At 42.2% G+C, this 19,995-nt stretch overlaps 1 protein-coding gene and 1 pseudogene across 3 annotated transcripts in view; one reads left to right on the forward strand and one right to left on the reverse strand.

Annotated features, from left to right (window-relative positions):
* Positions 1-19,995, reverse strand: part of LOC137250617 (uncharacterized) — a 373,691-nt gene that overhangs the window by 305,655 nt on the left and 48,041 nt on the right. The gene's annotated exons all lie outside the window — the stretch shown is intronic.
* On the forward strand, positions 16,476-18,265 carry LOC137247754 (E3 ubiquitin-protein ligase TRIP12-like; annotated as a pseudogene).

Raw genomic sequence — 19,995 nt, forward strand, 5'->3', positions numbered from 1 at the left:
AAAATCTTCACACAGATCTTATTTATACTGATTTCAGTAAAGCATTTGACAAAGTATCCCACTCCTTACTTATCTACAAGCTGGATCGGCTTGGCTTCCAACCTGGTCTCACCCAGTGGATCTCGTCGTATCTCTGCGGTCGAACGCAAAAAGTTATTTTTAAAAATACTTTTTCAAATGTCATCGCTGTTCCCTCTGGCGTCCCACAAGGCAGCCACCTTGGTCCAATTCTGTTCTTGCTATTTATTAATGATATCTGTACCACTATAAAATATTCCAAAATCTTAATGTATGCTGATGATGTAAAATTGTTTAGGTCTTATGCGTCTATCGAAAAACGTCCCTTGCTTCAAGCGGATTTAAACTGCCTAGTTACTTGGTGCAACGTAAATTCAATGCCGCTGAACCTCAATAAATGCAAATTCATGTGCCTATCTCGAAGATCTTTGCCAGCAGCCTCTTACGTAATTAATAATTTTTGTCTCTATCAGTAAACTATTTTGAGGACATGGGAGCCACGATAGATGCTAAACTTAGTTTCAACCTTCATATTAATGCTACTGTCAATAAGGCTAGAGGTGTTCTTTCATACGTGAAACGGTGGTCCAAAGAATTTAGTGACCCTTATGTAACTAAGGCCCTTTTCATCACCTTAGTTAGACCGATACTAGAATACGGATCAATAGTCTGGAATCCACAATATCGAGTTCATGCAGATAGACTTGAATCAATACAAAAGCAATTTCTACTTTTCTCTTTAAGGAATTTTCAGTGGGACTCTGCGTATAATCTTCCACCTTATACTAGTCGGTTAAAGCTTATCAATCTTCCAACTCTTGCAAGTCGTAGAGAAATGCTAGGCGTTATATTTATGGCTAAACTCCTGAATGGACTGATTTCTAGTCCAATTCTTTTGAACGAAGTAAATTTCAACGTCCCATCACGGGTGTCAAGACATTACAAACCTCTTCTTTTGAGGCAGTGTAGAACTAATTTCGAATTAAATGAATCTTTTCGATGTTTGTGTCATGATTTTAACACTCATTCTAATTCATTTGATATAACGGATTAACTTTTTACCATAAAGAAAACTGTCTTATCCTATCTTAACTCTTAACAAAAAAAAAAAAATCAAATAAATTAAAAATGTTCACTTATTTAACAATGTAGTATATATATGTATAATTTCTATGTAATTTCTAACTGTTATGTATAGTACTCAGCTGATGATTTTTATTCTGTAGCTGAGCAGTTTTAGATCTCGACGCTTAACAAACCTCCGCCTATCAACCTCGCGCCGGTCGGGCGGGGTTTGGAGGGTTTAATCCGTTGGGTATTATTATTATTATTATTATTATTAAAACAAACTTCTGGTAATACTACGGACTCATTCAGTCCATGTGAAGACCGCATGGACCGGCCAGTTCAACCTAACCTAATCTAATGCTGCAATGAGCTAACACGATCATTTTTATTTTCCGCAATTATAATGCATTATTCAAGTTTTTCAATCCTGAAATATATCTTTTGAATTGAATTTATTTATTTTTTCATTATTCTATAACTAAGACTAATAAGTTATATCTCCTCGTCAGTAACAGCAGATGTAAGAAGTACGAGCTGCAGGAGAAACGGTTGAGCACTTACATTGCCAGATCTCGGGTCAGCTATTAAGCTACGCCCTAGAAAACTTTTAGTATTCGCCAAGAGAACAGAGTTATTGTATAACATAAGTGCCAGTTCAACCTAACCTATAATCTAATCTTTATTTTTAACGCTACTAATACAAACCCCTTCGAGAGAACCAACAGCACATCTGAATTAAACGGTAAAGTCTAGAATCTCTATAAAAGTACTTATAGCGATGACTTTTAAGTTGATTGACTACCCAGAACTTGAAACCGAGTTAACCAAGTTTATAATTTCTACCTCGAGCTAGTTCTTTAAATGAATTAGGAATACGGATAGTTTTGAACTGCGTTTTTATTATATGGATATTATGTGTTACCTAGGGTTTTAGTACAAAGTGAATTTAGTACAATACCCCTATTCGTTTTGGAGATATCGAGTGAGACGCGGACCAACTAAGCTATAAAATACTTGTTGCTGTTGTTGTCACAGTGCTTCCCTCCATTCACCATCCAATAATTGCGATCCCTCGCTCCTGTAACGGGATTCCGGAATCTGGAACCCTTGCGTGTGAGAGATTTGCAAAATTAGCGACATGAAGCACCCTCTTGCAAATGACTAAAGGGCTATGAGCGCTGCTTGGTTGTTCTGAGAAAATGCGTACCACATGGTGTTTATCGAAATTCTCCGAAGCAATTATACCCATTATTATCAAAACGAAGATAATAGCAGCGTAAGGAAAAAGAACTAGACTTTAAGCGGCTCAAGGAGAACACCAATTCCCACGCCGCAGTATACTTGTTTATACCCACCAGTGCAGAGTGAGGTTGCTTGCATTTGCTAATGGCTACTCTCCATATTGATTGAGCTCTAGTAGAACCTGATTCAGTGCAACGACCCATAGACGAGATTACACCTCCCATGAGAACTCCTCTGTTTTCCCAGCGAATATTTCTTTCTAATGTCAGCCTTGACTGCATCCATTGGCAGATAAGTCTACTTATACCAACTCTGTATCTTCTGTATCAAGAAAAAGAATTTGCTTGTAGTTTAAGAATGGCTGTATGGTATCTATGAGCTCCCGGAGGGTAATTTCGATTGGCTTGCCTTTGAAGTAAGCATGAGTTCTTTAGAACGAGTCACACGATTGAAATATTGCTTACTTGCAATTAAACTGTGTGATGCATCACTGTAGTATCTACTACTACTACTACAGCATATTGATAACATTTACGCAGGATTGAAATGTTCGTTCTTTGTGAAAAACTACCACGATGTATCATAGACACATCTTCATTTATCACAAGTACTAATCACATTCGCTCAAGTATCAGATGATGTGGTCGACTTGATCTAACAAAGTTTCAAAAAATTTCAAAAAGAAGGGTGGACACTAACGCACTCTTTCAATTATCCACAACGATAGACCATTTATGTTACTTTGTTACTTTTTTCTGCTTTATTTATCAACCAATTTTTATACTCAACATTCACAAATTTGGGATGTGATCAATCGTTTCTTTGACCTTACGCAAAAGAGTCTTTGAAATACTTGTACATAGATCAGAAAAGATAGTGAGGCATTTTACCCATGTGGAAAGACCACGAGTAAAATTTATGCCAACCTTCCATCGAAGAAGACAGCATTACTCCGACGAGAATGCTTTTTTTGTCTACTTCGAAGGCTGAAGCGACCGCATTACTCCGAAGAGAAAACTTTATTGCTACTCCAATGAAGACGCGACTGCATAGCTTCATTAAGTATGCTTTATTGTAAGCTGACATGACATTCGTCGTATTACGGACAAACCAAAGGAATCCAAAATACAGCATGAAACCACAACCCCCGCGATTCATCCGAATCCTAAAGGTAGGAGTCTCAAACCTGCATACAAGCATCATACGATACAATGCATCAGATTGCAACGGGCTAATCCTACATCCGGCGGTACAGTTTTAAAAGACCATGCTAGGGTCTCGCAGGAGGCACACAGCGCCCACCCTACTCGCTTTCAAGTAAATATGGGTAATTGATTAGCCTTTTATGTTGTCACTAATACGATGACGTCAATTTGTTACTTGGTATTTTGATCGCCTTTTACCTATGGCGGTATACTAGCCCACAGGGGGATGTTGTAGCAGTAAGCATAGTAAGAATCAGTCGATAAGTTCTTTACAGTTGATACCTGTTAATAAAACTCTACTCCACGGTGTCAAACACGGATGTACTGCATGATCAATGGCCCAACTATCGGCTCCATGTTCTCTTGCCTCAACACTTTTTAGCCGAATCGTATGGTACCAATTTCCTTGTCATCGGGAGGTTCAATTACAAGTCCTTACCTAGGTAAGATAGGAGTTCTAGAAAGTTCCGGCCATTTTATGGTTAATGGCAGCCGGTTGTTGGACAACTCCACTCCGGATTTTAAGACATCTTTCTCCGTACACAAGTAATTCGCTGTAACATTTCTGACTGTCGCAAAAGAATCAGATATGTACATCATAAAATCCCAAAATTTTAATACAAGTATTAGGGGCATGTGAGCAACCCATCCTGAAAAGCAGGAATTTGCAACACAATTTTAGGGATGGCATATGATCCAAAACGCACGTTCACTGTGAACTAACTATAACGACGTCATCTATAAGATCTAAAATGTCTTTTCCCCATGAAAAACTACTCAGACGTAATCTATAAAGCGAAATGCCCGTTCGTTGCGAATATATCTGTCGGAAGTCCTGCGCCAACAGACAGTCATACTCACAAGTACTTAACACACACAATCACAAGATACATTATTTTCATTAATCATGGGTACTAGCACATTTACACTTAAGATATGTACATCTCATTAGCCACAGCTAATAATGCGTTCACTCAATATACGTCCGTTCCCTGTGAATAACTACCGATGCCATCTATAAGCCAGAATGTCTTTTCCCATATGAATTACTGCTATAATTCATCCATAGGTACTTACAAACTACACTGAAGATACATCTCATTAATCACAGTTAGTAGGAGCGTACACCCACCTCCCACCGAAGAAGACCGCATTACTCCGAAGAGAATACTTTATTGTCAACTCCAACGAAGAAGCGACTGCATAACTTCATTAAGCATGCTTTATTGTCAACTTCCACAGAGGTAATCCTTCGCATTCTGGGTCACCCTCACAGAATTACGATATGAAACCACAGCCACCGCGATGCTCCCACAAGGGGGCTATCCCAAGACAGGAAGGTGATACCTGGATATAATGCAATATATTCAGATCACAACTGGCTTTTCCTGCTCCCGCGGTAACGTTTTTTATAAAGACCTTATTTAGGGTCTCGCAGATGGTACACAGCGTCCATAACTGCTCCCTTTCGAGTAATGCCACTCATGGATTGGTTAGCCATGATATTATGGTCGCCTTTTACGACCGGTATATCTACCGTGGGCATATTCTAACCTCTAACCCACAGGGGGGGATGGTAAGGATCAGATGGAAACGACTTAAATTCCCCTGGTGTGAACAATTGGCGCCAGTTAGCCCAACGAGTAGCGACTGCCACGCCTTGTTGGACAGCCATAACCGTTTACACAGTTAAATGCCACTTAAGTAAGTAATTAAGGCTAATAAACTTTCTATGAACAAAACATGTTTAAAATTAAATAACTGATTTTTACAAACACAAAAAGTCCCTGAGTCGAAGAATTCAATACATAACAAAGAAAACGTTTTTCCCTATCTCGGCTTTCTGCAAGAACTTTTGTGTTATAAAAGTATCAACCGTTGAAGTCCCTGATTAAAACGGAAGTCGCATATGCGGCCGCAAAGGCATTTAAAACAAACAAAAAATCCAAAAAGGCCAACATGAATGTTAATAAAAATCGCCCTTTTCACAGCACAATGTACTTAATATACTTAATCGCAACTGTCAAAGGCAATTTTATTGTCATTTATTTTATAAGTGTTTCAAACATTTTATCAAGTCAATAGTAATAAATAACATAAAATTTTAATAGCCCTAAAGTTTTATTAAAAAAATTTCATTACAAAAGTATAAATAAAAGTAAAATCATTTCAATGCCAATGGTGTGAAACAAATGGCGTGGGCAATGTTAATTTAACAACAACAAAAAAAATATTTGTAGCTGTGAATTTTTGCGTTTTATTGCTGTTGCATATTCGAAATTCATCCGTGCGATACGAAATGTGGCAGAATGGCGAAAGAACGTGAAGGAAAAAAATTACAGTTATTCATATTGCTTCGGCGCTTGTCATAATCGACAGCGGCAACAAAACCAATTAGCTACACGCTTGAGCGTTCAAACGGCATACGTGGCGTATGAGTGATGTGGCTTAGTGGGATAATGGTTCTGCGTCTACAGTGTTGTGCAACACATTAGAAACGCGGAATATTGGCGAGGTGGAAAAAGAAGCGGTAAAGATGGGTTTGATGGTGAATGAGGACAAAACGAAGTACCTGCTGTCATCGAGCAAAGAGTCAGCGCATATGCGCCTTGGCAACCACGCTACTGTTGGCAGCCATAATTTCAAAATAGTAAATGACTTCGTTTATTTGGGAACCAGCATCAACACTAGCAACAACATCAGCACTGAAATCCAGCGAAGAATCAATCTTGCCAATAAATGCTAGGTTAGGTTAGGTTGGGGTGGCTGCCCGAGGGCACACTTAGGCCAGTAGTACTAGGCCCGTTGTGATACCACGAAAAACACCGTTACCTCTCCTCTTCGAACCATTTTGAGGACCTGATGAAATCTACCAGGTCCTTGACGTCATGCTCCACAACCTGACTCATAGTATCAAGAAATGGAGCTCCCAGAAAGCGCTGCCGTGCTCCGCTTAGCGCTGGGCAGTTGCAAATGAGGTGAACCACAGTTTCCTCCTCCTCATCTTCTTTACAACTCCTACAGCAACGACGATAAGGCGCTCCTAGCCTTTCTGCATGCCTACCTATGAGGCAATGACCCGTTAGTGCCCCTACAAGTGTGGAAATTGTATCCCTTCTTAGGTTGTAAACGTGACGGGACCTTTTAGGACGTTCGACATCCCGGTGTTTGTAGCCATCTTTCGTCGGCTTGACGGTAGATGTGCTCTTTTAGCATTAGCTTGCATGTGGACAAGGGCATACCTAAGCGTTCTTGTCCAGGAAGAACCTGCTTGGTTGCACCCTGCCTAGCGAGTTCATCTGCAATACAGTTTCCCTCGATATCCCTATGTCCAGGGACCCATGTGAGGTGTACACGGTTCTGTTGAGCCATCTCTTGAAGAGATCGGCGACAGTTTAGTGCTAGTTCAGAATTGAACGAGTGGGAGCCCAGAGATTTTATGGCAGCTTGGCTGTCGCTGAAGATAAAAATTTCTTTGCCGACAATGTATGTGCCTATCCTAGCTGCGGCTTCCATTATGGCTGCAACTTCTGCCTGGAATACACTGCAGTGGTCGGGTAGTCTGAATGAGAGCTGGAGGTCAAGGTCCCTTGAGTATACCCCACCCCCAACTCTCCCGTTTAGCTTGGAGCCGTCCGTGTATATGGAAATGCTGTTGCCCATAGCAAGGCACTTGTCCGACTCCGTCCAGTCATCCCTGCTGGGTATGTTTATCTTAAAGTTGGTTTCCGCAACTGTTGTGGTCGCACAGCGATCCGTGCTAGGAGGGAGAAAACTGTATTTGTTTAGTATACTTGAGTGTCCTGTGGTCCTGTTGTTCCAGCACGACAACTCCCTTAGACGCAGGGCTGACGTTGCCGCTGCTCGATGACCAGCCAGATCCAGTGGAAAGATGTCAAGAATGACCTGAAGAGCTTCGCTAGGCGTTGTTCTTAGAGCCCCGCTTATGCTTATCATGCTGGATCTGTGGACTTTACCCAACAAGTTTAGGTTTGACGCCTTGCTCAAGGCTGGCCACCATACGACTACCCCATACAGCAGTATGGGTCTGATAATCGCTTTATAAATCCATCTGCATATGTTGGGGTGAGTCCCCATTTTTTGCCAATGGCTCTTTTACACGTATATAATGCAATGTACGCTTTCTTTTGTCGCTGGATAACGTTGTCCTTCCAGTTCAGCTTTTTGTCTAAAACTACGCCTAAAAATTTGGCTTTATCTGCCAGGCTTAGGCGCCCCCATTTAGTTCAGGTAGGTTCAACGATGGTATTTTGTATCGTTTGGAATATAAGACAAGCTCTACTTTATCGGAGTTGACGCTGAGTCCACATCGGGAAGCCCACAAGGAAACCTCTCGCAATGCTACCTGCATCAAGTCGCACAAAGTTTGAGGAAACTTGCCTCTGTAGATAATCGCAAGGTCATCAGCATATGCCACGACCTTCCCGGTCCCCCAACTAGTATCTCTTAATAGCGAGTTTACCGTTAGGTTCCATAGTAAGGGGGAAAGGACACCACCCTGGGGCGTGCCCCTTGCGACAAATCGTGTTACCTCAACCTTCCCCAGAGAGGAGAGCACTTTTCTTCCCCTGAGCAGTTGATCAATTAGTCCCACTGGGGGTCTATTTACGTCCAGATCAGTTAAAGTAATGTTAACGGCGTCTGGACTTATGTTGTTGAATGCTCCTTCAATGTCTAGGAAGGCCACAAGACAATAATCCTTTTCGAACAAGGATGTTTCTATAGTAGAGACTAGGCTGTGTAGCGCAGTCTCCGTAGATTTACCTTTGGTGTACGCGTGTTGTTAGTCCGAAATGAGATTCCTATCAATGCTTGTAGTGAGAAAATCGCTAACTATTCTCTCTAGGGTCTTGAGTACGAAGGATGAAAGACTGATAGGTCTATAGTCCTTCGGCTCGTAATGAGAGGCTTTGCCTGCCTTAGGAATGAATATGACCGTGGCGCTCCTCCATGCACACGGAATATAGTTCATAGCCAAACAAGCGGTATATATGTGCCGCAGCCAGTTGGCTGATACCTCCAAAGAGTAGATAAGTTGAGCGGGTACAATCCCGTCTGGTCCAGCAGCCTTAAAAGGTTTAAAACTTTTGACTGCCCCCCTCACTCTCTCCTCAGTGATGGGTATATTCACAGCTTGGTTTGCTGCAGGTACTTCCGGTGCGTTTGTCATATTTCCCGGGAAATGTGTGTCCAGGAGCAGCTCTGGAGTTTCCCCTTCTGTGCTGGTCCAGGTACCATTCGGTCTCCGCAGAAAGCTAATAGCTGTTTGCGTCTTAGAAAGCACGCACCGTAGCCTGGATGTGTCCACGACACTTTCGACTCCAGTGCAGAAGTTTCTCCATGAAGTTCTCTTCGCTTGTCTCAGGACTTTTTTGTAGGTTCTTAGTTTGTCCTTGTATTCTAGCCATTGTGACCCGTTATCAAAGAATTTGGCTTTGTTAAACTGTTCTCTACAGGATTTACGAAGTAGGTCCAGATCATGGGACCACCAGTGAGGTTTACGCTTACCGCGCGGTTTTGGCAATGGACAGGCCTGTTCTAAGGCTTTTGAGAAAGCCGATGTGAAGGTTTCTACCTGACCCTCTAGCTCCATCGTTGATGAGAGGCTTTGTGGGGGCAGTTCTGGTAGTTCTCTTGCTAACAGCTCATTATGTAGTTCCCAGTTTGTATTACGTGGGTTACGTCTCGCAATGGGCTGATCGACGAAGAACTCTAACATTACTTCAAGATAGCGGTGGTCTGAAAAGAAATGTTCCTCAAGAACACGCCATTTTTTAACCCACCCATAAACGCTTTCTGTTTAGGCCCAATGCCTAACTTTTATCTGATTGACGGCGCCCCTCCCTAACGTTTTAATAATATTTCCAGCCACCCACACTCACGCCGCATTTGTGTGCATGCATGCACATGCATGCGTTTCATACGCATGCACGTGTGTGTGCGGGTTGTCAGCACCCATGCACGTATATGTGGGGGCTGTTGTGTGTGTGGCTTTGTTTCCCCTCCTTAATACCAGAGGACTTTTTCGCGGCTTAGCGGTTGTCCTCAACGGGATAACCGCTCTCTTTCTCGATTGACCGCCAACCAGCACACATCGCCAAGGATCACCGTCATCACTTTTTCAACATAAAGGTAACCTTATAACCACTGTCGATTTTCTTTTCACTTTGAATTAAATATTATAATATAACGAGGAAATTCCTCTTTGTGTTTTCTTTTATCATATTTTTTTGAGTGAACCTTCCCGAGATCGACCCTTGTGCGCCTACCCACTGCCGGTTTACGACGCACTCAGGCCGAACATTGGTCCTCCTCACCAGGAACTAAAAGCGCCTCTTTGTTATACAGTCCACAACACAGCACAATTTATCAACCTCAAAAACTTTTGCCGGAGGATTTTGCCTACTACAAAACTTGCGAATTGCCACAAAAACTCATCAAAGGATTTATTTGCCAAACACAACAACGAGAAAAGTGGGATTATATTATATCATACAAATACCGGAGCCACAGCACAAAGAGAAGTAAGTGTTATATTTCTTGCCATTTTTTTTTTTAAGTGTTATTGAAGAAAAATAAAGAAAACACCTGTGTTGTGCGCGAAATATTGAAATCGAAAAGAAGTGTAAAAAGTGAAATTACTTAGTGGGCACCATTTTTCCATTTTAAAAGTTAAACCACTTCATTTGTTAATTTATTTCAGTCCTTGTGATTATCTGGTCTATCCCCCCACCAGTGGTAAGGTTTTCCAGACACAACACAAGGAAGAGGGTAACCTAACCTCATTTTCCGCACCATACTAAATAGGTTTTTGTTGTTGTTTATTTGCACATCAAAAACACGAAATCAAGTTCAATCTAATTTAATTAATCCGGTGCTCACTTCACTTTTTAAACACTTTTTACACTTTTTTCTTGCGCTTAGTTGCGTATATTGCACGCATTTTTTCACTTTCACCAAAATACACCCATTATTTGTGGAGGTGGCGAGTGGTCCCCTTTTTTGTTGTTGCCGCTGAGACAAAAAGTCTGTAAAATAAACCCTTTTCGTTGTCGCTACCAAGACAAAAAGTCTGCAATAAACAAAGTAAATAATAAACTCGAAGTTCAATAGTTTTTATTTAGGGCTGGGCAGGCATATTAACTCAGAAGAGTTCTATTTTTCTAATCGGAAATTTTCTCGTTAATAAACGTAAATAAAACAATGGAAACCTACATCCGTTTAGCAGAATCAATCGCAGAGTTTGATAAAGATTACAGCCTTATTCCGGAGAGCGACCATAGCAAACACACCCTTGCAATACAGCAGGAAGAGTTGCGGCTCTTGTGGAAGAAGGTAAAGTCTGCGTTTGATTCGCTATTGGGATCTGATGAGGTGTCAGCGGATGACGTTATGGCGATCAGAAAGAAGCAAAAGGCAGCATACGCAATCTACGTGCGATGTTCAGCGTCTATATCTGCTGAGGCAGAAAAACATAAGAAGGATGAAAAGAACGTCAACCCTGAGCAAGAACCTCATGGGCATAAAATTCGCCTCCCTGCTTGCGATACGGAAGTTTTTAAAGGGGATTATCTGTCTTGGCCAACTTTTCGCGACCTTTTCACGGCAATATATATAAACAATTCTAGTTTGAAAGGGGTGGAAAAGTTATTCCATCTCAACAACAAAACGCAGGGCGAAGCAAAAGATATCGTTAAAAAATGCCCTCTCACAAATGAAGGTTTCGAGATGGCCTGGAAAAACTTGTGTGAATGATACGAAAACAAACGTATCTTAGTTAACACACAACTACAAATTTTATTTAACTTAAAAAAGGTAGAAAGTGAGTGTGGCAGTTCAATAAAAAAGCTGCAAAATGATATAAATAATTGTATTTCGTCCCTCAAATGCCACAAAATTGACACTTCCAATTGGGATGCAATCCTGACTTATCTCTGCTCAACCAAGCTACCAGAGAGCACGTTGGCTCTATGGGAGCAAAGTATAGACCATAAAATGGACATATCCAAGTGGGAGGATATGGATAAATTCCTGTCTAATCGGTTTCAGACACTTGAAACAGTGTCTGGTTTTACAGGGCATACCACTTCGAAAGTGCAAAAACCAAACGCGTCGCGACAATCAACGGAAACCCCTACGAAAAGACTTGGTGCTTTTCAAACGAAAGTATCCAAGCAAACAATAAAATCAATTTGTAAAATGTGCAAATCTACGGAGCACAGATTACGCAACTGTTCACGCTTCTGCGACTTAACCCCAGTAGAAAGGATTAAATTTATAAAATCCACAAGTGGCTGCCTGAATTGCTTATCCCCAGGACACACCGTGACGAAGTGCGCCAGTTCCTACAACTGTTCCAAATGCCACTCTCGTCACCACACGCTCCTGCATGCGGATACATCTCAGCACACGGCTGTACGCAATCCTTTCAAAGATGCGGATAATAGCCCAACAACTTCGGCACAGGCGCGACAATCTGCGAACCAGAATGTAAAATCCTGTCATGCCAATTCCAGCACAGGCGTGCTATTAGGAACTGCTCGCGTACACATTCGCCATAATGGTACCGACTTCTCCGCACGGGCATTGATTGATTCAGGGTCTGAATGTTCCTTTATAACTGAAAGACTGAAACGCAGAATCAATTTGCCAGCGAGAAAAATGCATGCCCAAGTTTCAGGCATCACAAATTCGGTGTCAGCCCAGGTGAAAGAAGCATCAAAAATTGAATTACGTTCACCAGTGGATGCCTGCTTCAGCCTGACTACACCCGTTCTAGTACTAGCCAAACTCACTGGGAATCTTCCATCCTGCCATATCAACGTCATGACTATGCAGGCATTCCCAGACTTGGTTTTGGCAGACAAGAGGTTCTACATCAACGAAGATGTAGACCTCATACTTGGAGGAGACATATATCCCCAAATTATACTGAGTGGTCTGAAAAAGAATGTACTAAATACACTTTTGGCCCAAGAGACAGTGTTCGGTTGGATACTAACCGGTCGCATCGAAGCACCGAGTCCAACGAAGAGCATCATGTCATTCTACAACGAGGTTGCGTTGGACAACCAATTAAAAGCTTTCTGGGAGGTAGAAAATGTTCCCAAAAACAAAATGCTTAATGAAGAAGAAAGGTATTGTGAACAATTATTTAAGGACACAACAAAACGTGATGAAAGTGGAAGATATACAGTCTCGCTACCATTCAGGCAGGATTACCCTGAGAAGATTGCATTAGGACCGTCTCTAAAGCGCGCATGTTCACAATTCTTCAGAAATGAGGGGCGATTACTGAAAAACCAAGAGTTAGGGAAAGAGTATGTTCGGGTGTTATCCGAATACGAAACGCTTGGACATATGAGAAAAATTAAAAATAATGTACCATCCGACGATTCGGATAATTATTTCCTGCCCCACCACGCCGTTGTAAAGGCGGAAAGTACCACCACCAAGGTGCGCGTCGTCTTCAACGCGTCAAGTCCGACAGCAAATGGCATTAGTCTAAACGACATACTCCACCCAGGTCCAGTACTCCAAGCAGACTTGCCTATTTTAATTTTACGTTGGCGACTGTATCGCTTTGTCTTTAATAGTGACATAGAAAAGATGTATAGGCAAATTTGGGTGACCGATAATCACGCCAAATTTCAAAGAATTGTCCATCGAACATCCCCCAACGAACCCATCAGTCTTTACGAACTAAAGACTGTCACATTTGGTGTAAACTGCGCCCCCTACCTCGCGATACGGTCACTTCTACAATTGGCTAATGATGTAGAAAATACCCACCCAATAGCATCGGGTATATTACGCGAAAGTATGTATGTCGACGACGTTTTATCTGGAGGGCATACAATAGCGTCAACTATCAAAGCAAGGAACGAGATTCGCGAAGCATTACACTCAGCTGGCTTTCCATTGCGCAAGTGGACATCCAATTGTGAAGAAGTCCTTCAGGACATCCCCAAAACGGATTTGCTCAGCGAGGACTTCCTAGCGTTTGAAGAGGCTAGCTCGGTGAAGGCACTCGGAATACGATGGAACGCGCATTCAGACATGTTTTACTTCACCGCAGGAGTTTTAGAGAAGGGCGAGAACATCACCAAACGCGCAATCCTATCCGCTATAGCCAAACTTTTCGACCCTTTAGGCTGGCTTGCACCAATGGTCATAGTAGCAAAAATATTAATGCAGAATATTTGGTTAGAAGGCACCGGATGGGATGAGCCTGTCTCACCAAATACATTAGAACGGTGGAAAACCTTCACCCAACACTATGGCGAAATAGATAACATACGGATACCGCGGTGGGTAAATTTTTCCCCGGAAGGCGAAATAGAAATCCACGGCTTCTGTGACGCTTCCAAGAAAGCATATGCTGCAGCGATATATATGCGCGTAAAAAGAGACGATCAGTTTTTCATTCACTTACTCTTAGCAAAAACCAGAGTAGCTCCAGTGAAAACCATCTCGCTACCACGTTTAGAACTCTGCGGCGCCGTGCTTCTCGCAGAAATGATGGAATCAATATTCCGAAATATTCATTTGGGACCCGTAAAAGTTCACCTCTGGACGGATTCAACCATCGTACTCGCATGGATAAGAAAGCCGCCCTGTTCCTGGTCAACCTTCGTCGCACACCGAATCACTAAGATCATCGATATGGTCGGTAGCAAGGACTGGCTTCACGTGGACTCGGAATCTAATCCAGCGGATCTAGGAAGCAGAGGACTACTTGCATCAGAGTTGACCAACAATTCGTTGTGGTGGCAGGGACCTTCTTGGCTGCAAGAAGACAATTCCCACTGGCCAGCACAAGAGACCGAATACAAAACGTCCGTTGAGGAGAAGAGGGCACAAACATATGCCACGACAAGGGTAGATCATGTAGATATTCTCGACCGTTTTTCAAATTTACCCAGGGCTTTAAAGGTTCTTTCCTATGTTAGGAGATTTTATAAACGAACTCACCCAAAAACTAAAGCAATGTTCCACGAAAGGTCGTGCATAATCTCAGCCGATGAGATTAAGGCAACGACTCAAGCATTAATACGAGTCTGCCAGAAACAATTTTACGGGACAGAATATTTAAAATTGAAAAATAGGGAACCTATCGATCGAAAGAGTGAAATACTGTCACTCAACCCATATATCGACAAAGATGATATTATTAGAACAGGGGGGCGTCTAGGGGCTTCAAAGGACATGTCATACAATGAGCGTCATCCGATCATCTTGCCGTACAATTGTAGGCTGTCTCGCCTTACAGTTATGATGGCTCATCATGACTCCCTTCATGGCGAGAACCAGCTCATGCTCCGTCTTATCCGAACCCAATACTGGATACCGAATGTCAAGACCATGATCAGAGCAATCATCCACAATTGCAAAACCTGCATTATTCACCGAAAGCAGGCACAGTCCCAACTTATGGGGACCCTTCCCTGCGAGCGGACTACTTTTACCCGCGCGTTCACCAATACCGGGGTAGACTTTGCAGGGCCTTTCGACATCAAAAGCTACCGCGGTAGGGGATGTCGACTGTCAAAAGGCTACGTATGCCTTTTCGTCTGTTTTTCCACTAAGGCCATCCACTTAGAAGCCACTAGTGACCTTAGTACCCCAGGCTTCCTCGCGGCCTTTTCGCGTTTTATCGCGAGAAGAGGATGTCCGAAGAACATCTACTCCGACAATGGTACGAACTTTGTCGGAGCTTCCAGATCTCTACGATCGGAATACAAAGCCTTCCTGGCAGAAAGCCGAGACAAAACAGTCTCCAAGTATAGCCATCAAGCATTAACTTGGCATTTTATTCCCGCTGGCGCTCCACATATGGGCGGCTTGTGGGAAGCGGGAGTGAAGAGCTTCAAAAGCCACTTCAAAAAGATCGCTTCTCCCCACAAATATACTATGGAGGAGTTCCAAACACTTTTGTGCCGGATTGAGGCGTGCCTCAACTCGCGCCCTCTCAGTCCGGGGTCGAATGACCCAACGGATCTGGAGCCACTAACCCCAGGACATTTCCTAACCGGCAGCCACCTGCTGGCTCCACCGGAACCGGATGCCAGTGAGAGCACTGCCTCGATGATCAATCGATGGCAGAAACTCAAAGCCCTCCATCACACTTTCTGCAAACGATGGAAGGTGGAATACCTTTCCGAACTTCAAAAACGAGTGAAGTGGAAACAGTCAAAACAAAATATACACGTGGGAGATCTAGTTGTCATCAAAGAGGACAACTTATCTCCCAACGAATGGAGGTTAGGCAGAGTCGTCAACGTACACCCCGGCGAAGATAACCGAGTACGTGTAGTCGACCTCATAACCGAGAAGGGTCAAGTCAGACGACCTTTGGTCAAACTGATCCTTCTTCCCACGGAGATAGATTGTGCGAGGACCAAAAGCTTCGCTTAACAATCCCCCCGTTCCTCCACATCCCTCCGTTCAAAAAAAAAACCAACCATCCCACTCACTCGTTATTCCAGAACGAGTATACCAGAAAAGCCTTTACGCAGACCCTCGGTCTGCCACAGAAAGCAAAGGCACTCGGCCCATAATCCTTTTAAAATTTTCAAAATTTCAAAACCCAGCGCTCGCCCACCGAGGCCAATCAACCACCCTAATGCAGATCCCCATCTGCCACAAAACACTTATTTTTAATTTTCACAACCAAACCCCATTTCACTCACTCACCCCGAGCGAGGACACCAGAACCCTAACGCAGACTCAGGGTCTGCCACAGAACGCAGATGCACTCAGCCAAAGGAACGAGGCCAAGCAATTAACCTAACGCAGATTCGATATCTGCCACAAATCCAAAAGAATTTAAACGCATACAGCCACAGATTAAAGAGAATCGACGTGCTGATAAAATATCCGCAGTCCACAATACAATTCGGCCAGCCGCAACAAATGACCATGTCTGGCGGTCAAGTATGCATAATACAACAAACTCTACAAATACAACAACAGCAACAGACGATGGTCGTAGCAGCAGGTGGCACCCCAGTACCAGAACAGTCGCTTCAACAACAACAGCATCCCCAGCAAATAATACAACATCAAGTTGTAGTCGCTGGTAATGCCCCACAGTCTGGTATGATATTGCATCACAATCATCAGCAACAGCTGCAATATCAGCAGCGCCAATTAAATATGGATCAAGTGGGTATCACTTCATCTCCTAATGATAGTGCTTTAAACATGATAATTGAACACGAGACCCAGCAAAATCAGTCCCAACTATCACAACAGCTGCCACGCGAAAGAGGTGATAGGTCACCACCTGAAATTAGCGATATTGTATCATCTGTGGCGACAATAACGACCAGCACATCCATGGCATATGTAAATACTCCACACGGACTCTTTCCCATGCCATTGGGCAAGTCATCCAAATTGCCGCAAGTATCAAAAGCCAAAGCAAAATTCAAATTCCTTGGAAAATTTATGGCTAAGGCTGTTATGGATAGTCGAATGTTGGATCTACCATTCTCAATACCGTTCTACCGCTGGCTATTGAATGAAGAATATTCAGTTGGTTTAGCCGATTTGGCACGTGTCGCACCCGAAGTGCAAAGTACATTGGTAAGATTACAGGACGTGGTACTTGAACGCGATCAAATATTAAACGAATCGAAACTTGATGCAATGGAAAAGACTGAAAAGATTGAATCGCTGGATTTGGATGGATGCCCCATAGCTGATCTTGGATTGGATTTCGTTTTACCAGGCTATGCAAATATAGAACTATGCCGTGGTGATCGTGATACGCCAGTAACAATTCACAATCTACATCAGTACATCTCATTGGTGACGTATTGGTTCCTTGTTGAAGGCGTGCAGAAACAATTTGAGGCGCTACGAGAAGGATTTGACTCGGTTTTCCCGACACAACGTCTGCGTATGTTTTATCCTGAAGAGTTGGAAAATTTTTTTGTGGTTCTGGTGCTTGCAACTACCAACGATGGGACGTTAAAATGCGTCAAGACTGTTGCCGTACTGACCATGGGTTTACCCAAGATTCCCAGGCGATACAATATCTATATGATATCCTCTCTTCATATCATCGTGACGAGCAGCGTCTTTTTTTACAATTTGTGACCGGCTCACCCCGACTACCGACTGGAGGTTTTAAGTCTTTAACACCACAGCTAACAATTGTGCGCAAAACACTTGATGGTAATCAAAATCCAAACGAATATTTACCATCAGTGATGACATGTGTAAATTATTTAAAATTGCCTGATTACTCAAGTCAGGAAGTGATGCGAGAAAAGCTCAAAGTTGCCGCGAATGAAGGCAGCATGTCGTTCCATTTATCATAAATATTGCAATGTATAGCAACAAAATTTATTAAAAAGAACTAAGTGCTTATAATTGGCATAACGAATGATACACACATCTTCAGATGCATAAAAACTTATTTAGCGAGCAATTGAGAAATTTGAAGGAGGTGTCAAATATGTATAAATACAGACATATACTATATCTTTAATATATCCTTAATTACTGAATTCATTATGAAATTAATTTAACCGAATAATATTATTTTGAATATAAAATTAAAATAAAACAGTCAGTGCGATTAACATTAAAATTGCTAGATTAACGCACAAGTAAAATCCCATCACATACATACATATACATATATAAACAGGTATATCCAAGTTTTGCGACGAATGTTCTGTAATGACGCAGACTTGTTATCCTATCTCATCCATGTAATTACTATAAAATAAACTCTCTGATCGGCGGCAAATTGCGGTGGCACAAGTTCCCCAGCCTCAATCTACACAATCGCCTCAAGGTGTCATGACACAGGCTGGATTCATACAAGGCCGCCCCAATATGCCGCTGCCACAGCGTCCGCAATTCTACGGACACAATCCGAATTTAAAATTACCACCTGACCTTTTCCTTGTTGGCTGTACATTTATATTGTGGAGTATGATGAAACCGATGCAAATGAATTGCCAATTTGGATGGAGACGATACGGCAATTTGGTGGTGATATTGAACGCGTTTATTGTCAACGCGTTACACATGTGCTCTGTCGTACGCAACGTCATGGGGTGGTGATGCAAGCATTGCGCGACTCCAAACGTTGCATAACAGCATATTGGTTGAGTGATATTTGCTTTAAGAAACAATTACTGCCGCCATGGCAAGCACTTCATCTACCGTTTCCCAGTCAATTTGGATATCAGAAGCCTCTAGATAAACACATAATTTCAACACATGGATTTGAAGGTGAAGAAAGCTTTCGCATACAGCAAATGGTAGAAGAATGTGGTGCCATATACACATCATACTTATCGAAGCATAATACAGTTTTGATTTGTAAAAAACACGAAGGTGATAAATACACCGCTGCCAAAGAGTGGAATATACCGATTGTAAATGCAGTTTGGTTGGCAGATATTTGCATTGGTAATCTGAGTGGAATGTCGCAATATGAAAATCAGAAGTATCAGCAATATTCGTTAGCTGCACCATTTAGGATCGATTATCCGTTGGTACCACATTTGATGGCCGCTTGGAAAGCACCAATAAATCTTACACAAGAAGCGCATGAACGTGTCAAACGTTCTTTAGCTGATCCATATTTTGAACAAAAGTCGAAACGTCAAAAGATCTCACCCTATCAGGAGGAAATACCAGAGACAATAGTCTGTGTTGAATACCCACACAATGATAAACCACCAAAGGTGATATTTTCACAAGTGGCCGATCCAGAATCGTTGAAAAAAGCTGTCGTCACTCTTGGTGGTATCGTTGTCGACAATCCAGAGGATGCAACTTTTTTGGTTATGACACGCGAAAGTCGCACATGCAAACTCATACAAGCTGTTTGTCATGTAGATTATGTACTCAAATCGAATTGGTTAGTGGAGAGTGCCAAAGCAGGCCGGTTCCTGCCGCCTGATACTTACAAAATACAATACATACCTGTCGATGAAAATCTCAAATTTCACTTGGATACTGTATTACGTTCGACAATACGAAATACGCTTTTTGCTGGCAAACATTTCTTTGTAACACCTGATGTTTTTCCAGCACGTTCTGAAATTGTACGTATGATTGAATCATCTGGTGGTAAAGTAGAACCAAAACGCCGTAATGCACAAGCCATTGCTGAAACACATGCACAAGCGCCAGAATCATATATTATTGTAACATGTCCAAATGATATGCATTTATGTGTGGACTTAACGCGGCAAGGCAATCCAAAGTGTCCCATTGTTTCGACAGAATTTGTAATGAGTTCGATATTAAAGCAAAAATTAGAAATCGAACCAAATTTACATCTAAAAAGAAAAAAAAAGAAGAAAAATTGATTGATTAATGAAAAGAAAATATTGCACTCTACTTACCATGTTTTAGCCAACCTACTCCACCAAGCGTAAAAAATTAAAGAATGAAGCAACGGAATAAA

Source organism: Eurosta solidaginis, chromosome 4 (genome assembly GCF_040869045.1).
Source record: "Eurosta solidaginis isolate ZX-2024a chromosome 4, ASM4086904v1, whole genome shotgun sequence".
Lineage (NCBI taxonomy): Eukaryota > Metazoa > Arthropoda > Insecta > Diptera > Tephritidae > Eurosta > Eurosta solidaginis.